We start from the raw sequence: 16,175 nt of genomic DNA on the forward strand, positions 1-16,175 counted from the left end.
ACGCATGCACACATCATCTTCTAAGGAGTCTGGATTTGATCTGTAACCAAACTGCACATACTTTATTCTGCACCATGAATCTCCAACATTAAATTGCAGTGAAAAAAGGACTTTGGGTGGTCACTAAATCACTAATTTTCATGATCACTGTTCCAGGGGCTGCAAAGAAGTTGAAGACACCAGAGAACCAGGCACAAGAGAAGATGGGAAGATTCAAAGAGACTGCTCCGATGCCAATTACAAAAGGGGCCAATCCACTGAACTGGAGGAGCACCAGTGTGAGTATCCTCTCCTGTCAAAACTTGCAAAGAGGTATTGGTGCATCCCTGGAACAAGTGTCTCGTCTGATAGAGTTTTCTCTACTGAGGGGGACATTATCACCGCACAGAGAAATGCACTTACCCCAGAGCACCTTGATCAGATTCTCTTTCTACACAAAAACCTAAAAATAAAAGAAGTCAGTTTTAGGCCTGTCGATGTGTCTGAGTGTAAAGGTTTACTATTGTATTTATTTTGTTTACAAGAAGACTATGTGCACTTTATTTCCTATTGTATATTTTGTTTACATATATACATTTACATTATTTTCATATGACCCCTTCAGTTCAGTGTTCAAACAGAAACATTATTTATTATTATTGTTATTATTTTGTGCATTGTCACTTAGGGTACTTTATCCTTTTTCATTTTATTTTCAATATTTATTTCAGTGAATTTCTTTGTAATTAATAAAATGGAAAGGTGGTTTTGAATGAAATAGTTTAGACTGAATTTGTCATGTGATCAATATCATATACAGGTACTTGTGTTTTCATCTTTATTTATATCGCAATATCATGATATGGTGATGTGTATCGTATAGTGACCAAAGTATTGTGATACGTGCCTTATTGTGAGGTTCTTGCCAATACTCACCCCTAGCACATAAACATGTACAATTTTACAAATACAGTAATTAGTAATCAATATAGGCTACTTTGTCTGATCTGGAGAAAATTCAATCATTTCTTGAGCTGCTGAGTTCAAAGAAACTTTATCAACTTGTAAACGCTGTCTACAACACATTGCACAATTGTTTGGGCCTTCTTATGAATTTGTCAAATGTTGTGAATGATAATTCTTTTTGTTTAGAAGGTATTGCTTCCTTTGTGTGACTTAGAGCTGTCCACTTATAATCAGATCACAGATACAAATACCACATTTGAATTCCCTCATTCTGGCTCAAATGTTTTAGAGGGAAATATTGTCACTGTAGCAGAACAGTTTGTGACCAAAGTGATATCTGTCAGGTGACAGGAAACTAGACTGTAGGAATAGAGATAGTGGGCAGTTGAGATTCACTACTGCAGGCATCACTACAACAACAATGTGACACCAAGTAGAGTGGGGTCAGCAACTTCATGGCTTCGTTGGAAGAGTGCAAGATTTTAGATTATTCCACAAGAGGCTAAGATGTGCCATTTTTGCTGAATGTTTTTCTGGAAACCTGTTTGGTAGGGTTTCATTTGGAGCTACCCATGGATGTCAGTAACAACCATGTGTTTGTGATCCAACAGTTTTTGGCCACCCTGCTTGACACACTGAGTCCATTAGCCCTAATGAATGGGCTGGCTTTTCTGGGGCGCTTGTCAGACAGACAAGCTGAGTCTAATGGCACAGGGCATGGCAAGGATATACAAGCAAGAATAACTAAACAAACCATGTGGAATGCTATTGCAGTGTACTTTCTGTTTGTATAGGAGGGTTTTGGAGCAGAGCTCTCCTGGAAATTGTCTGGAAATTTAGTTCAAATCACAACTATTATGTAAGCATTTGCAGCCTTTTCTCCTGCATCCCAATGGAAAGTTTTTTGGCTGGTCCTCGGTTGATTAGAGCCCCAGTGGTGACTAAAGAGCATGAAAGCATGAGCATGAAATTACTGAGATGTGCTTGGCTTTATCAGCACACACACACACACACACACACACACACACACACACACACACACACACACACACACACACACACACACACACACACACACACACACACACACACACACACACACACACACACACACACACACACACACACACACACACACACACACACACACACACACACACACACACACACACACACACACACACACACACACAATGTATTCTACCACCAAGGCACAGAACAGTGATTCTCACTTATCCCACTTCTAACTGCTGTTTCCCTTTATGGAATGTCTGGTGTTTGCTGCTGAGGGAATTGGATTCAATGCATTTTCTGAATAGCTTCGGCTTCTTGCAGTTACCATGGCGGTGCGCAGCAGTACAGCGGCTTCTCTAGCTCCCAGTGCTAATATTGTTAATGTGATTGTTAATGTTTTCACAGCAAGGCTCAGCTTTTTGAGCTAAATACCAACCAGCCAGCTACATCGGAACTTAAAGCACAAGTCGGCAAATTACAGCTATTAAGTGCATAGGAATGGAGGTACAGATTTTGCCGATTCACGGGAAGTGGAGGTGGTGTTCGGGGAAACAGAAGCGGGGCAAGAGAGCCGGGGTACAAGCCAAGCTTAAGACTAGTGCCAGCAGACCTGCCGTCCCATCACTCTTTCTATCCAGCGTGTGTGTAAAGGACAACAAGATGGACTTATTGAGGCTGAGACTGCGCCGAAAAGGAAATGAAGGACTGTTGGTTAACTGTGCTGACAGAGACTTGGCTTAGTAACAGCATGCCAGACTCTGCTTTTCAACTTGATGACCAAATTTTCTTCTGCTCGCATCGCAACCAGCTGTCAGGAAAAACAAAAGGAGGAGGACTCTGCATCTATGTGAACAAAAATTGGTGCATTAACTGTTTGCTGGTTAGAAGGCATTGCTCTGAGGCAGTGGAGTATTTGATTATCAAATGCCGGCCACACTAACTGCTACACGAATTCACAGCCGTTGTCATAGCTGCAGTATACATTCCTCCAGATGCTAATGCCAATGCTGCACTGAATGAGCTACATTAAGCTATTAGCCCGCTCCAAAACAAACACCCAGAGGCTCTGTATGTGGCTGCAGGCGACTTCAACTATGTGAACTTGCAAGTCACTCTCCCTACGTTCAGCAGCAGTGACAATACACTGGATAAAGTGTGTACAAACAGACGAGGGACGCACAGAGCTGCCCCCCGCCCCCACCTCGGTGCCTCAACCACATCTCCATCATGTTGGTCCCAGCATACTGCTCTGTGACTAAGAGAATGACAGCCACACAGAAAACCATCACTGTGTGGCCTGCTGAAGCTTTTTCAGTGCTCCAGGACTGTTTTGAAACCAAAGACTGGCAGATGTTTAAAGAGGCAGCTACAGAGGGCAATTCATTAAACTTGGAGGAATATACAGAATCAGTCCTGGCCTACTTTGCAAAGTGTGTGGAGGATGTCACTACTACCAAAACCATCACCATCTCTCCTAACCAGAAGCCATGGCCTAATGCAGAAGTGCACCGAGCAGGGGATGCAGAGACACTCAGAGCTGCTAGGAGCCTTACAGTGGGAGTCAAGAGCAAAGTCCAACTATGCTCAAAAATACAGGGTCATTTTTCATCCAATGACCCACACAGCATGTGGAGGGGCATTAAGAGCATCACAGACTACAACAGGAAGAGTGCAGAATGCCCTCCTGATCCATTACTACCTGATGCTCTCAACATCTTTCATGCTCGTTTCGAGGCATCAAGCACCAGCACCATCGCTAGGTTCAAAATCTCACCTGATATACCTAGTACAACATCAGCTGAGGTAAGGAAGACACTGCATAAAATAAACCCCCGCAAAGCTGCAGGCCCTGATGGAGTTCCAGGCAGGGTCCTCAGAGACTCTGCACACCAGCTCTCATCAGTCATGGCAGACATTTTTAACATCTCACTGTCACAGGCCACCGTTCCAACATGCCTCAAGACATCTACCATTGTCCCTGTGCCAAAGGCCTTCACAGTGTCTTATCTCAATGACTATCATCCAGTCACTCTCACCCCTATTGTGATGAAATGTTTTGAGAGACTGGTTATGGCGAGAATTAAAAAGTCCATCAATATAACAATTGATTCCCACCAGTATGCCTACAGGCCAAACCACACCGCAGCTGATGCCATCGCTTCCGTAATACACGCATCCATCACACACCTGGTGAAAAAGAACTCCTATGTGAGGCTGCTGTTCTTAAATTTCACCTCTGCCTTCAACACCATCATACCGCAGACACTGGTGAATAAACTGTCAACTCTCGGACTAGCCTCATTGCTCTGCAACTGGGTTTTGGACTTCCTGACAAATAGACCATAGTCTGTAAGGATTAACAACACCATATCTGCCACCATCATCCTCAACACTGATTTCCCCCAGGGCTGCACCCTCAGCCCACTGCTCTACACCCGGCTCACTCATTACAGCAGAGCACACTGTGACGGTAACCTCATAGTGAAGTTCGCCGATGATACAGCTGTGGTGGGGCTTATTACCAATGGAAATGTGTCAGCATACAGGCAGGAGCTGGATGGACTGGGACTGTGGTGCAGGGAGAACAACCTCACTCTCAACAACAACAAAACAAAAGAGATGATAGTGAACTTTGGGAAGAACAGCACTGCCACTCCCCCTCCTCTTCACATCAACGGCACAGCTGTGGAGGTGGTTTCAGAATTAAGTACTTGGTTTACACCTCTCCAACACCCTCACGTGGCGTGAAAACACTATGAGCCTTCTCAAAAAGGCTCATCAGCACCTGTATTTTCTGAGGAAGTTGAAGGGGGGCGGGGCTGAACTCAAACATCCTCAGCTCCTTCTACAGATGTGTGGTGGAGAGGGTACTTACCTCCTGCATCGCAGTCTCGTACTGCAACTGCACCAAGGCAGAGAAGGAGGCACTGCAGAGGGTAGTAAAGTCTGCACAAAAGACCACCGGATGCAGCTTTCCACATCTACATCAGCCGATGCACTGACAGAGCTACCTGCATCATGCGAGACCCCATCTACCCTGCACATGGACTGTTTTACCCCTTCCCTTAGACAGGAAGCAGCGCAACATCCAGTGGAGAACCACCAGAATGAAAAACGGCTTCTTCCCGGATGCTGTCAGGCTGCTAAACAACTCAACAATGCCACACCCTCGATTGCTGCATTGTTTTAATGTCCATTCCCTTTATGGCACTTTGTAGGGTTGCACTTGATGCTGTTGCACTTGAGTTATGGGCTATGACTTCAAACTTTAGTCTTTAGTTTTAGTATGGATATTTAGTTTTCTACTGATTTGTTTATATTTATACAAAATTATTTGTTTGTTGTTTTTTTTAGTAACATTTATTTATATATTTTGACTTGGCACTGGGACCTGAGCACTGTGTTTGTTTTTTTTCCCCATGTTCCTTGGCAAGGAAATGACCATAAGATGAGTCTGAAGTAGCGATGAACAGGCCATCGCAGTCCACGAGCGTTGGGGCATGCTGCTGTCGGTGCATGCTACAGTCAGGCTTGTCCACACAACCGCTGAGGAAGTTTTTCCAATGATTTGGTGGGCTGCTCCTCCTGCTGTATTAAACAATATATGCTGAAATCAGAAGAACTCCCTGCAATCTATGTAATTAACAAATAATGAGAGGAGTACACTGTTTGACCCAGTAGACTGTTAAACAGTGGTTTGTATCCATTAGCCAGGCTGAATGGTCAAGAATTTGCAGAATTTTTAAAAGCTGAAAAGGCAGAAAGGCTGAAAAGTAAGAGGGCTGAAAGAGCTTAAAAAGGTAAAGTTTCTATTTGATGGCCAGCCTCAGTGAAAGAATTGGTGGTTGAGGCGGCAGATATGGACTATGATTCTGGTCAAAGAATCAAGGCACTTGGAAAGAAAGATCTGGGCCCGTATTCACAAAGATCTTAAGGTTAGGAGTACTCCTAAATCGGACTAAAAGTATTTATGTAGAAGTTGCTTCTTAAAAGTAATTCACAAAGCCGCTGAGACCTACTTTTAGTAATGAAAACATTGAACTCCTAAACTAGACGTAACTCTCTGTTGCTTTGGATGACATCATTTTATGAGGATGCACTTAGAAGCGGTGACAACGGTGATTGGTTGTTGAGTGACAGGGCAACCCACTGAAAAGTCATTTAGGCTACATGTGCATGAAGCGAAAATAAGGACGCTGCCTACAAGCCCATGACAAAGCCTACAAAAAGATATTTGATAACGAAATGTATTTATGAGGAGAATTAAGTGCGATGAAAAACCTGAATTGCCAATAAAAGCGGCATTTGCTCGAAAAGCTGCGTCAAACCACTCTCCTTTAAAATTCGGGAATCGTGTGTTGATCTGGGCTATTTCGCAACAATGTCCAGTATATTGTAACATGTGTCAAAGACAATTTGTGTATTGATGGAATGCAACTTTTTCCGATTGACAAAAGCCCTGTTCGCACGGGACTAGTAACCTGGGGACCTCCAGTAAATGGTAGTAATTGTGGAGCTCGTCTGTGATCTTAATCCTGTGTTAGTCTGCCGCGGACATTACCTAGCATGTTTTACCAAACACAGAAGTCATTTGATAATATTAATCCCCTGCGAATTGACATCTCTGTGATTTGGGGTCGATTTTTGTTTTTCTCAAGGTTCTTTGTATTTTTTCCACACCTTTTTTCTGCCTTTTTCCTGGTCGAGGATTATGGAGGCTGTGTTGGAAATTATAAATGAAAGTTTTGACAGCATTTTGGGTGCAAATTCAGAAGGCTCATCAGAAGCGCGAAATCTCAAAAGATGATTAGATGGATTACATGCATGGCAGCATGCGGTAAGTAGGGCCTTGTGATTTCCGCGATCATGGAATTGCGGAATTGGCCGATTAAAACAGAATCTACTTTTTAACGCGGAATGTCACAGAATTTGACGTAATTTCACTGACTGCTGTTTTCGTGTGGAAGTGGAACGTATGTGTAGGGGAAACTGCACGGAGGGAAGCAAATCTGGATGGCACAACAAGTCGCCGCCACCCCCCTCCCCATAGACTGAGCCCCTCCCCTGTCAAAACAATGTAGGCATGGCAAAGCGGCTGCCCACGGCTCCGGCTTCGTCGGTGAAAAAACTGAGAAACTTGACATTTACCCCTCAATACAGAGCCAAGCACTTCCCGAACAACTTGTATGTGTCAGGTGAACTGTTGTTTTGCAAAGAAGCAGACCTGAGAAATCATAGAGGTGTAATGCGTCAGAGTTAGTCACCTGTCCAAATTATATTATTGGCATATGATACCAGAGTGACTGTTAACTGCTGCTAACAGTAGCTCCTGTCAGCTAGCTAGCCCCGTTAGCCACAGCCCTCTTAGCTGACTCTGCCTGGGCTGGGAGCTCAGAGGACAGGGGGAGGGTTGGTGTTTTCACTGCTAGCTAGTTAGTATGTTGACATAACGTCACGAGTATAATTTCTCATTTAGTTTGTCATCTTTGCTATGTTTTTTTAATATTTACAACTTAAATTTTCAGAACAATTTTGGTTTGCAAACATTTTCTGGATCTGCCTGAGAGCTGACCATGTTTTTATTGAATGAAACCCATGAAAACACAAATATACTACTGTATGAAGACATTATGATGTCAAAATGTTTTTGATGCACTTTACTGTAGTGTACAGTATTGAGGAAATATGTTTGTCACCTCAATTTAAGGTAATTTCTATTTAATTTGTGTACATTTTAGTCATTTACATTAAAAACATGCTGTTTTTGATAGTATAATAAGAGTAAAAGGTAAAAAAATTGGGATCCCCAAAAATTAAAACTGAAAGAACGGAATTCCCAAAAATTAAAATGGAAAAAACGGAATTAGGGAAAAAATAAAACAGGATTTGCGAAAAAAATAAAGACAGATTTTATAGGGCCCTAGGTAAGGAACATTTTTCCATCCTTCAACAGGCTCACCAGTTATTTTATTAAAAATATCCATATCTAACGGTTGTGCTGCTCCAGCAAGGGTTCTGGTGCGATCGACCCAGGGGATAATGTCAGTAAATTCGAGTTAAACCACAGACTTCGCTTATCGTGTGCGAATGCACTGCATGAAACAGACATGGTGAGACAATTTCTAAATCACCTGAGTGTTGCCAAACATTTTAACTCCAGCATTATTGGATTTTTTCGGTTGTTTGGGGACGTTATTGCATCCCTCACCAAGTCAACCACAACTTCAGTCCTTTCACAGTCCATCCGACATCATTTGAATAATTCCCTGTCATTTAGCATCTCCAAAGCATTCAGCTGTGACCAGGTCTTAGAAGTAGTCCAGAGGACTCCTAACTCGCTAAGGTCTCCCAGATTTAGGTGGTACTTTTAGGCCTAAAATGTTTTGTGAATAACTCTTATTTTCAAAAATTAGTCCTAAAGAGAGTCCTAAAGTTACGACTGACACGCCCATTATTTATAGGAGTTGCTTCTAAATTCACCTGTTAGGAGCTACTTTTGGCCTTAAGGTTCTTTGTGAATACGGGCCCTGATTTGACTCCCTTTAATGACTTTGTTGGACTTTAACATAAGTGTACAATTAATGTGTGTGTGTTTTGTCTGAAAAGAAGGGAAATAAACTGTATCACAGCAATCCTAAAAATGTTATTCAGCAGTTAAATCACACATCTCTAAATAAGCTGCTATATGAGCCTAAGTATGTAAGGTTCAGCAGTAATTTCCATAACTCATTTGCAAACCACTACTTAAGCATAATACAACAACAAAGATGCAATATTAGTGATGGAATAAGCAGTACAAGTTCCAACATAACATTAGCAGAGGCAAAGCATGCTAAACAGCATGATGGCTTTACATACTGACTGTTAACCACAGTAAATAATTCAACCTTTAAACTCTATTAACAAGCATGGTCACAATCACAACAAATAGACTGAGTTGCAAAATTGGCATTACAAATGAAATATTCATCATTAAGTCCTCACAATCCAAATGTAGCTGCAGTGGTAGCAAATGGCAGCTAACTACTACTGAGCTAACAAAGTCACACAACATGTTTCCTTGTAAAATAACACAAATTGCAATAGTGATCAAATTATCCATAACTAAAAAGCGGAAACCACTTACATTTACTCAAGAATGCAGACATCATTAGGGAAACACACAGAAAGTCCATGCAGCTTTACAGGGTCTGCTGCTTTTCAGTGTGACTGGGCATGTCCTGACTTGTTCACTGCTAGTTGTCTTTGCACCAGTGGTTGCACATATGCTGGAACAGTTGCACAGCCAAAGTAGAAATTTTTCCCATAAGAATGAATGGGAAAATGCCTCCTAAAGTTGTTTTTTGACAAAAATGTAATGGTTATTGCCAAAATATGTATATGAGTAACAGGAGACAATGCTGAACTTTGTGATGGCTTTTTTTAAAATGTCTGTAGAGTGCAAAATAAGGGTGGCAGAGCAAGAAACAAAACAGGTACTGTCTGCTCTCTTCCAGAAATTTAGGCTCAAAATTAACATTGCGGCTTATGGAGGAGCTGCTTGAGTGCTTGACGCTCTGGGGCTTCAACAGCGAAGAGTGTAAATACTTCATCTGAAATACCATCACCTCCACTCCAGCGATGATGTCACGTACTCTAGCTCACACAATACACACCCATTATAAAATCAAGAGGGTCCACAACTGCTACATGCAAAGTTTGGTGCAAATCAAATCGCCTAGCATGAGTTTGAAAAAGTAGGTTTTCCATTTTTTGCAATTCAAAGTTACCACGAAAGTGGGCCTGTCCTACACCACACAATTCAGGGAATACGTAGATATAAGGTTTAATAATATGCGACATAATATGTGGGCGCTATTAACCATTGCTTTTGCATTGAAAATAGCACCACCTGCTGGTCATTTTTGATATACCACCCCTATGAATTTAATTTCCGTAAGTGTTATGGTGTGGGCATAGTACCAAATATGCGGCGTGGGTTTGGGCTGGGAGCTCGGCTGTGGCTGCGGCTAGGGCTTGGGCTGGGAGCTCGGCTGCGGCTGCGGCTAGGGCTTGGGCTGGGAGCTTGGCTGCGGCTGCGGCCTGGGAGCTCGGCTGTGGCTGCGGCCTGGGAGCTCAGCTGTGGCTGCGGCCTGGGAGCTCGGCTGTGGCTGCGGCCTGGGCTGGGAGTTCGGCTGTGGCTGCGGCCCCTGAGCCAGACTTCAGGGAGCCAGGACGTGGACGGGCTCGTCGCTTTCTCGGTGGGGGCACTTTGTAGGCCAGCCGGGTTCCACAAAAAGGGGAAACTGAGGGCTTGTCCAGGATTGTGACAGAAGCCTGGACTGGTAGCTGGGCTGAGGCATGGCCTTGGGCTGGTAGCTTGGCTGTGGCTGAGGCATGGGCCGAGTAATGGGCTTGAAAGAAAAGTTTGCTAGCAGCTATTTAACGAGCCCTGCTAGCAGGATTTGTCACAAAGTCCTGGTACCAGCGGATTATCTCCAGGCCATTTACTGCTGGGTCCATTTTATAAGGTCCGGTCATTCTGTCAGGTTGGGGGTTTAAAGGGGAAAACTATGGGGAGGTGGACCTAAACACAGGTACACATGGGAGGCAAGGATAAAGGGATCAAACAAAAGGCGAGCTTTTATTTAACAAAAGCTGAATGCAAAAAAAAAAAACAAAAAAACAAGGCAGACAAAACGGGGGCAAAAGGCAAAGTAGCAAAACAAAACCAGCAAGACAAAGTAGCAACAAAAGAAAACAGCAAGACAAAGTACAAATCAAAAATCAAAGTTCAACTCAAACATGGAAAACTCAAAACCAAAACATACCAAACAGGAACTTGAACAGGCACTTGGACAGGCAAAGACAAACAATGACTGGACAGGGAGTGAAGGGAACACAGAGACTAAATACACAGACACAAATGACATGACGAGGAACAGGTGAGGAGAGAGGAGGGAGGATGCCAGGTGAGGTAACAAGGGGGAGGAGCACATGAGAAAACATGAAGGGAACAAAACAACAGACAGAGGGAGCCAGAGGGGAGAACATAGGAGGAACTTAAAGGACACATGAGGGCATGGAAAATCAAAACATAAGACACAAGACATGGAAAAACAAAACATAGGACACAGCAAGACACGATATAAAGACATGAATCAAATACAAAAAAACAAAAACCAGATACAAGAACAAACACAAACAGGAATCATGACAAGTTGCCTGAGTTTCATGTCATTCGAACAGACCAATGTGGAGATATGCAACACTTTGTGTTTTGAGCAAAATGTACAGGAAGTTGTTATTTAATTACATGAGTATTGTGTGGAATATGAAAATTCTTTTAATAACTTTTTGTCAGGAGAGTCCACAGATTCTGTGCGCAAAGTTGGGTGCAAATTGGTGAAATCGCCTGGGAGGAGTTTGAAAAAGTAGGTTTGCGAATTTGCGAGAAAAAAAAAATAGGCGGAAATGGGCGTACACCAGGAGATTCAGCACAATGCACTGAACATGTGGATGTATGTATGTAGGATGGATTTTTGCATGTGCGACAAAGTATATGGGAGTTATGAGCCAAAACGCACTTTTGAAAAACAATAGGGACCTTGCAGGTTCCCTGCTCGGGCCCTAAATATGGCTGTTAAGAAAATTAACCAGATGGTGCAAAACCAGGAATGAGTTTTGTATAGTTTTATTGCACAGTGCAGAGTGAGGTCTATTGGGAGCAGTGCTGGTTGGACAGCCTGAAAGCAGCAGGAAGGAAGGACCTGCGATACCTCTCCTTCACACACTAGGGTTATATTAGTCTGTTGCTGAAGGAGCTGTGATAGTGGCCTGCAGGGGGTGGGACTCCTGGACCAGCAGAGATGACAGCTTGTCCAACATCCTGCTCTCTCCCACCACCTGCACTGGGTCAAGAGGGCATCCCAGGATGGAGCTGGCCTCCTTGATAAGTTTTTCAAGTCTCCTCCTGTCTGCTCCTTAGATGCTGCTGCTCCAGCAGATGACGCCATAGAAAATGGCTGATGCCACCATAGAGTCATAGAAAGAAGTAAGGAGTACCCTCTGCTCTCCAAAGGACCTGAGCTTCCTCAGCAGATGGAGTCTGCTCTCACCTTTCTTGTATGTAGCTGCAGTCTCATCAGTCCATTCCAGGTTATTGTTCATGTGAACTCCCAGGTACTTGTAAGATGTCACCACCAGCTCATTGATAGCAACAAATACCCAGAATGCAGGCATGAAAATCACTCACCTTTCGGCGAAATTTGACATTTTGAAACCAAAATAGGTGACCTACGTGAATAGTGTAGCTCTGATGAGAAAATATTTTTTTTTTGGGGGGGGGGTGTATGGACAGGACATGGAGGTATACCAGAGAATGAAATGCGAACATGTGCGCACCTGAGGGGAGCCTTGAATTCGATAAAAAACAACTTTTGTACAATCTCTACAACTCATTTTCAATTTCCATCTAGCAGATGTGTTCAGGAAGATCAGTCAGAATTTGCATTCCCTGTAAGAAAGAAAACAAATTTGTCTTCAAAATAAGAGCTTTACATTGTACCCCATTGGAGTTTAGAACTGGGTTCTTAGCGGAGGGCTTTTAAGTTGAAAGTAGTGTCAGAGACACTACTGCTTGATATTAAGGGTAATTAATCACTGGCGATTAATTATACACTCATTAATGGGGCACCACCTCCATTGTTTAGTTCTTGGAATAATCCGGAGGAATTTATTCCAAGCACCTAGTTGTACAAGTTTGATCTATCGGTTCTCCACCTTAGAATTAAGTTCCAGACAAAGACAAACGATTCTATATGTTTATTGACTAAATAATTTGGGGTAAAATAAATGGAATGACAATTTTAGACGGACAACAACAGAAAACGTAAAGACTGTAATTAGGAAAGTAATGAAGTTAGAGTTAGGCAGATGGTGGAGTTAAAGGGTCGGGTTTTTATATATTAAATATTACGGGAGTAATTTTTAATACTAACAAGACCCTAATCTCAATTCTCTTAATTTCATAAGATAGAAGTCAGAACTTAGACAGAAGTCAGAACCTAGACAGAAGTCAGAACTTTAGACACCACTCATTCTCACGTGTGTGGATCCAGCTGTATGAGGACATTCAGGCTGTTTGTCTGGGAGTCAGGAGATCCTGAAGCTTGGTTTCCTTGAGAGTTCTAGGTTGGACTACAGAACGGCGTGTTGGTCCAGTAGCCAGAGGGAAAGCCGGTACTCTGTTGAGGGACTCTCGGTCCTGAAGGCCCAGCGGGGTTTCTGCCTTTGGAGCGCTGGGGGCAGAGTCAGTCTTGGCTGGGAGCACACAAAGTCTCTTTTGTTGGAGACACCTTGCAAGGCTTCTGAAGCAGACAATAACTGCAACGTTCTTCATCAGATAGTCTTGAAAAAGACTTTTTGTTCGTTGTTTCAGGTGGTGGTTCATAAGTTCTGATTCTTAACTAATTCAACCTCCTCTGGATCAGGCGGTGATACTTTAAAAATCAAAAAGAAAAGAATTTTGTTCTGTTAAAACTTGGATGAAGTAAAACACTTAAAGTGGTGGTTCAGTTCGCTTTTCTTAGAGCTTTTTGCAAAAATAGAATTAAAGATTACTTTAAAAATAAAAAGGGAAGAAAAGAGAGAGGAGAAAGGGCAGAGACTAGCAGAGTAGAAGAGTGCAGAGAAGAGAAGAAGGAAGAGAGAGAAGAAAAAGAGTCGAACAGAGAGAGAGCATGTCTCTGTTTTATGGCCTGCAGCAGATGGACCACAAGGTGTGGGGGCTGGTTGAGTGTCCCTCCTCCTGTGATCTGAGTTTAGGCTCCCAGAAGTTTAATCTAACTAAACTATTGTATTTAATGTTTTGTAATCATGTTTTAACCTTCTCAAAACTTCACCATCTTAAAAGTCGAATTTTTGTCTTTGTGAAACGATGCGACATGCTTATGATCATTCAAAAGGATTAAGACATGATTAAGACATAAAACAATTAAGTATACAACATAAACAAAGTATACAATGCACAGTGGGACCAGGACTTGTACATATTCCTTGTAGTTCTAACTAAACAAAACATATAAGACATTTAACTGGTAAATAACAAAGTATTATACACAAAGAGGATAATGATCTGAAAATTACCAAGGGGAGGGGCTGGCTTCTCCCCGACTTCAAACTCAGTAAGCAATAACTTCATTCTGGTTTAACAGTACATTGAGAAACATGAAACATCAACATATGACCTTCTTATGCCATTTGTGAATCTGCTAAAATTAAGAACATGAAATTGTAGTTTATTAGTTATTCAGAACTTATTGGAATTTGGATGAGGATAGAGACTGCAGTGGGACTGGAATGTCAGACCCAGGAACAACCACGGTCGTAAATAAAAGTTCGACATGTGTGGTGGAAAAACACATAGATCGGGGGGGGGGGACCAGATGTGCTTAGTCATTGTAAATTAGAAAAAGAAGGTCTCTGGTGATCGGTTTATAGCAAGACAGACACCATCTTCTCACTCTGTGAAGAGAAGAAGATCTGCCAGGTCAGGAGGTGAGGGGGCTCTCCGGCCCACATGCTGGAGGAAGTAGCCAATCTGGGTCAAAGGTAATTATGGCAGAGCAGGACCATTTTAAGATACAAGCCGCTCCCCCAAAACCATGAATGCGCATCGTCCGACCACTACCGAATACTGCCGTCAGAGTCCGGGTCTTCATGAATGGTGGGAGGAGGAGTACTAGTGCATTGTTTTCATCACAACATCTAACTACAAGTTGCAACTTAATGTCTCATTCACCTGTAAGTAAAACCTAATATTATAATATTAAAAGTAAACAACCAACAAAGTCAATGCTAGCACTGATGGCTGTCAAGCTAGTTTTGTTAGCATTCAGATATTGTTTTGAACATGTATTTTAATGTCGTAACTTATTGTTGGTTAGCTAGCAGCAGCTGGCCATGGTAACATAGATATGGCAAGCTGAAACATCCAGATTAGTGGTGGGCCTGCTACATCTTCTATTTATTTTTTTCCCACAGATGAACGTCAATATTGTATTGGACTGATGATATGATGATGATATGTTTTGTATGTTAGAACTTCCACGATGACAGCATCACTAACTCTGATGACAAAGACATGCCACAGAGCAAAACAGATCATCCTGTCAGAGAGGACGACAGGAGGGCAACCAGCTGTGTCTGAGAAAGTGGAGGTAGATGGACTTGGGAGGGCGACGGTTCAAGGAGCAGATGTTGATACACTGAGTAGAGGATCTTCAGGCTCAAAAGATTGCTCATGAGCAGGTCAGCATCCAGCACAGAACATTACTGGTGCTTTTGTCCTGATAAACACCACGTACAACTATTGTTGTTTGTACAGTATATTGACCAGGCATGTGATTTGGACTCACAAGCGCCCTTATCATAATCACCTATTTTGCCAAGTAGTTTTTCACCACTTGAATTTGTGTTTTGGTGCATGATAATAAACACAGTAAGTAGAAACATGTAAGAAAAATTGAGGACTGCTACTTGGGAAAACTATAAAATGATATAAACTTGGTCATCTGTGCAGTTTTGTCCAGGAATGTCTACAGTATCAGTCATTGAAAGTGTATATGTTCACTGTATGCTGAGGACAGTTGAGCTCTGTTCCATAAAGATATTTAATCATGTTGCTCATTTATTTCTTTGCAGACCAAAATTCAAGGACTATGTTTGGAGCAATCACATTAAGTGCTGGAACTCTGCCTGACACCTATTGATTTGTCGTTCTGTGTTTACTCCTTGTTTTGCATTATCTCTAAATTGTTTGAATAAAGTCTTGAAAATGATAAATGCCTTTTCTTTATACTTCCAGCTTAAACAACCATTCTTACACTTTATGTGGTACACTAATATTAACAACTCAATTGGGTAAGACTCTTTGTTCCATTGTTTGGAGCACATGTAAAAAAATAACACTACAAAAATAGTATATCTTTTTATTGTTTAGACCAGGGGTGGGGAACCTTGTTCCTATCGAGGGTCATTTCAATTTTCATACCATCCCTCAGGGGCCATGACAATTTTTTCTTAAAGGTAAGCAGCTCACAATATAATTGTTATTGTTATTGTTGAGTGGAAACAGGGAGTTTTCTTTTAAAAGCAGGCTGAATATAGCTCCGATGTCATTTTTCGAGTGATTTGAAGCTGATTTATGAGATTTCAGAGGGCGGTATCTGTTTATT

The 16,175-nt window shown here is 42.2% G+C and overlaps 1 protein-coding gene and 1 long non-coding RNA gene across 6 annotated transcripts in view; both read left to right on the forward strand.

Moving 5' to 3' along the window:
- The window catches only part of cblb (Cbl proto-oncogene B, E3 ubiquitin protein ligase), a 128,871-nt gene that overhangs the window by 24,651 nt on the left and 88,045 nt on the right, over positions 1-16,175 (forward strand). For 2 of the 5 annotated variants that reach the window (XM_037120436.1, XM_037120435.1), the window contains one exon: positions 157-278. The exons of the other annotated variants lie outside the window; for them this stretch is intronic. The gene's annotated coding sequence lies outside the window, so the exon portion shown is untranslated. The remainder of the gene's footprint in view (positions 1-156; positions 279-16,175) is intronic. 5 annotated transcript variants of the gene reach the window in all.
- LOC119031756 lies at positions 12,085-15,779 on the forward strand. The gene is made up of 2 exons (XR_005078694.1): positions 12,085-14,742; positions 15,041-15,779. It is a non-coding gene; the product is annotated as an uncharacterized LOC119031756 (long non-coding RNA).

This window comes from Acanthopagrus latus, chromosome 13 (assembly GCF_904848185.1).
Source record: "Acanthopagrus latus isolate v.2019 chromosome 13, fAcaLat1.1, whole genome shotgun sequence".
NCBI classification, from domain to species: Eukaryota; Metazoa; Chordata; class Actinopteri; order Spariformes; family Sparidae; genus Acanthopagrus; species Acanthopagrus latus.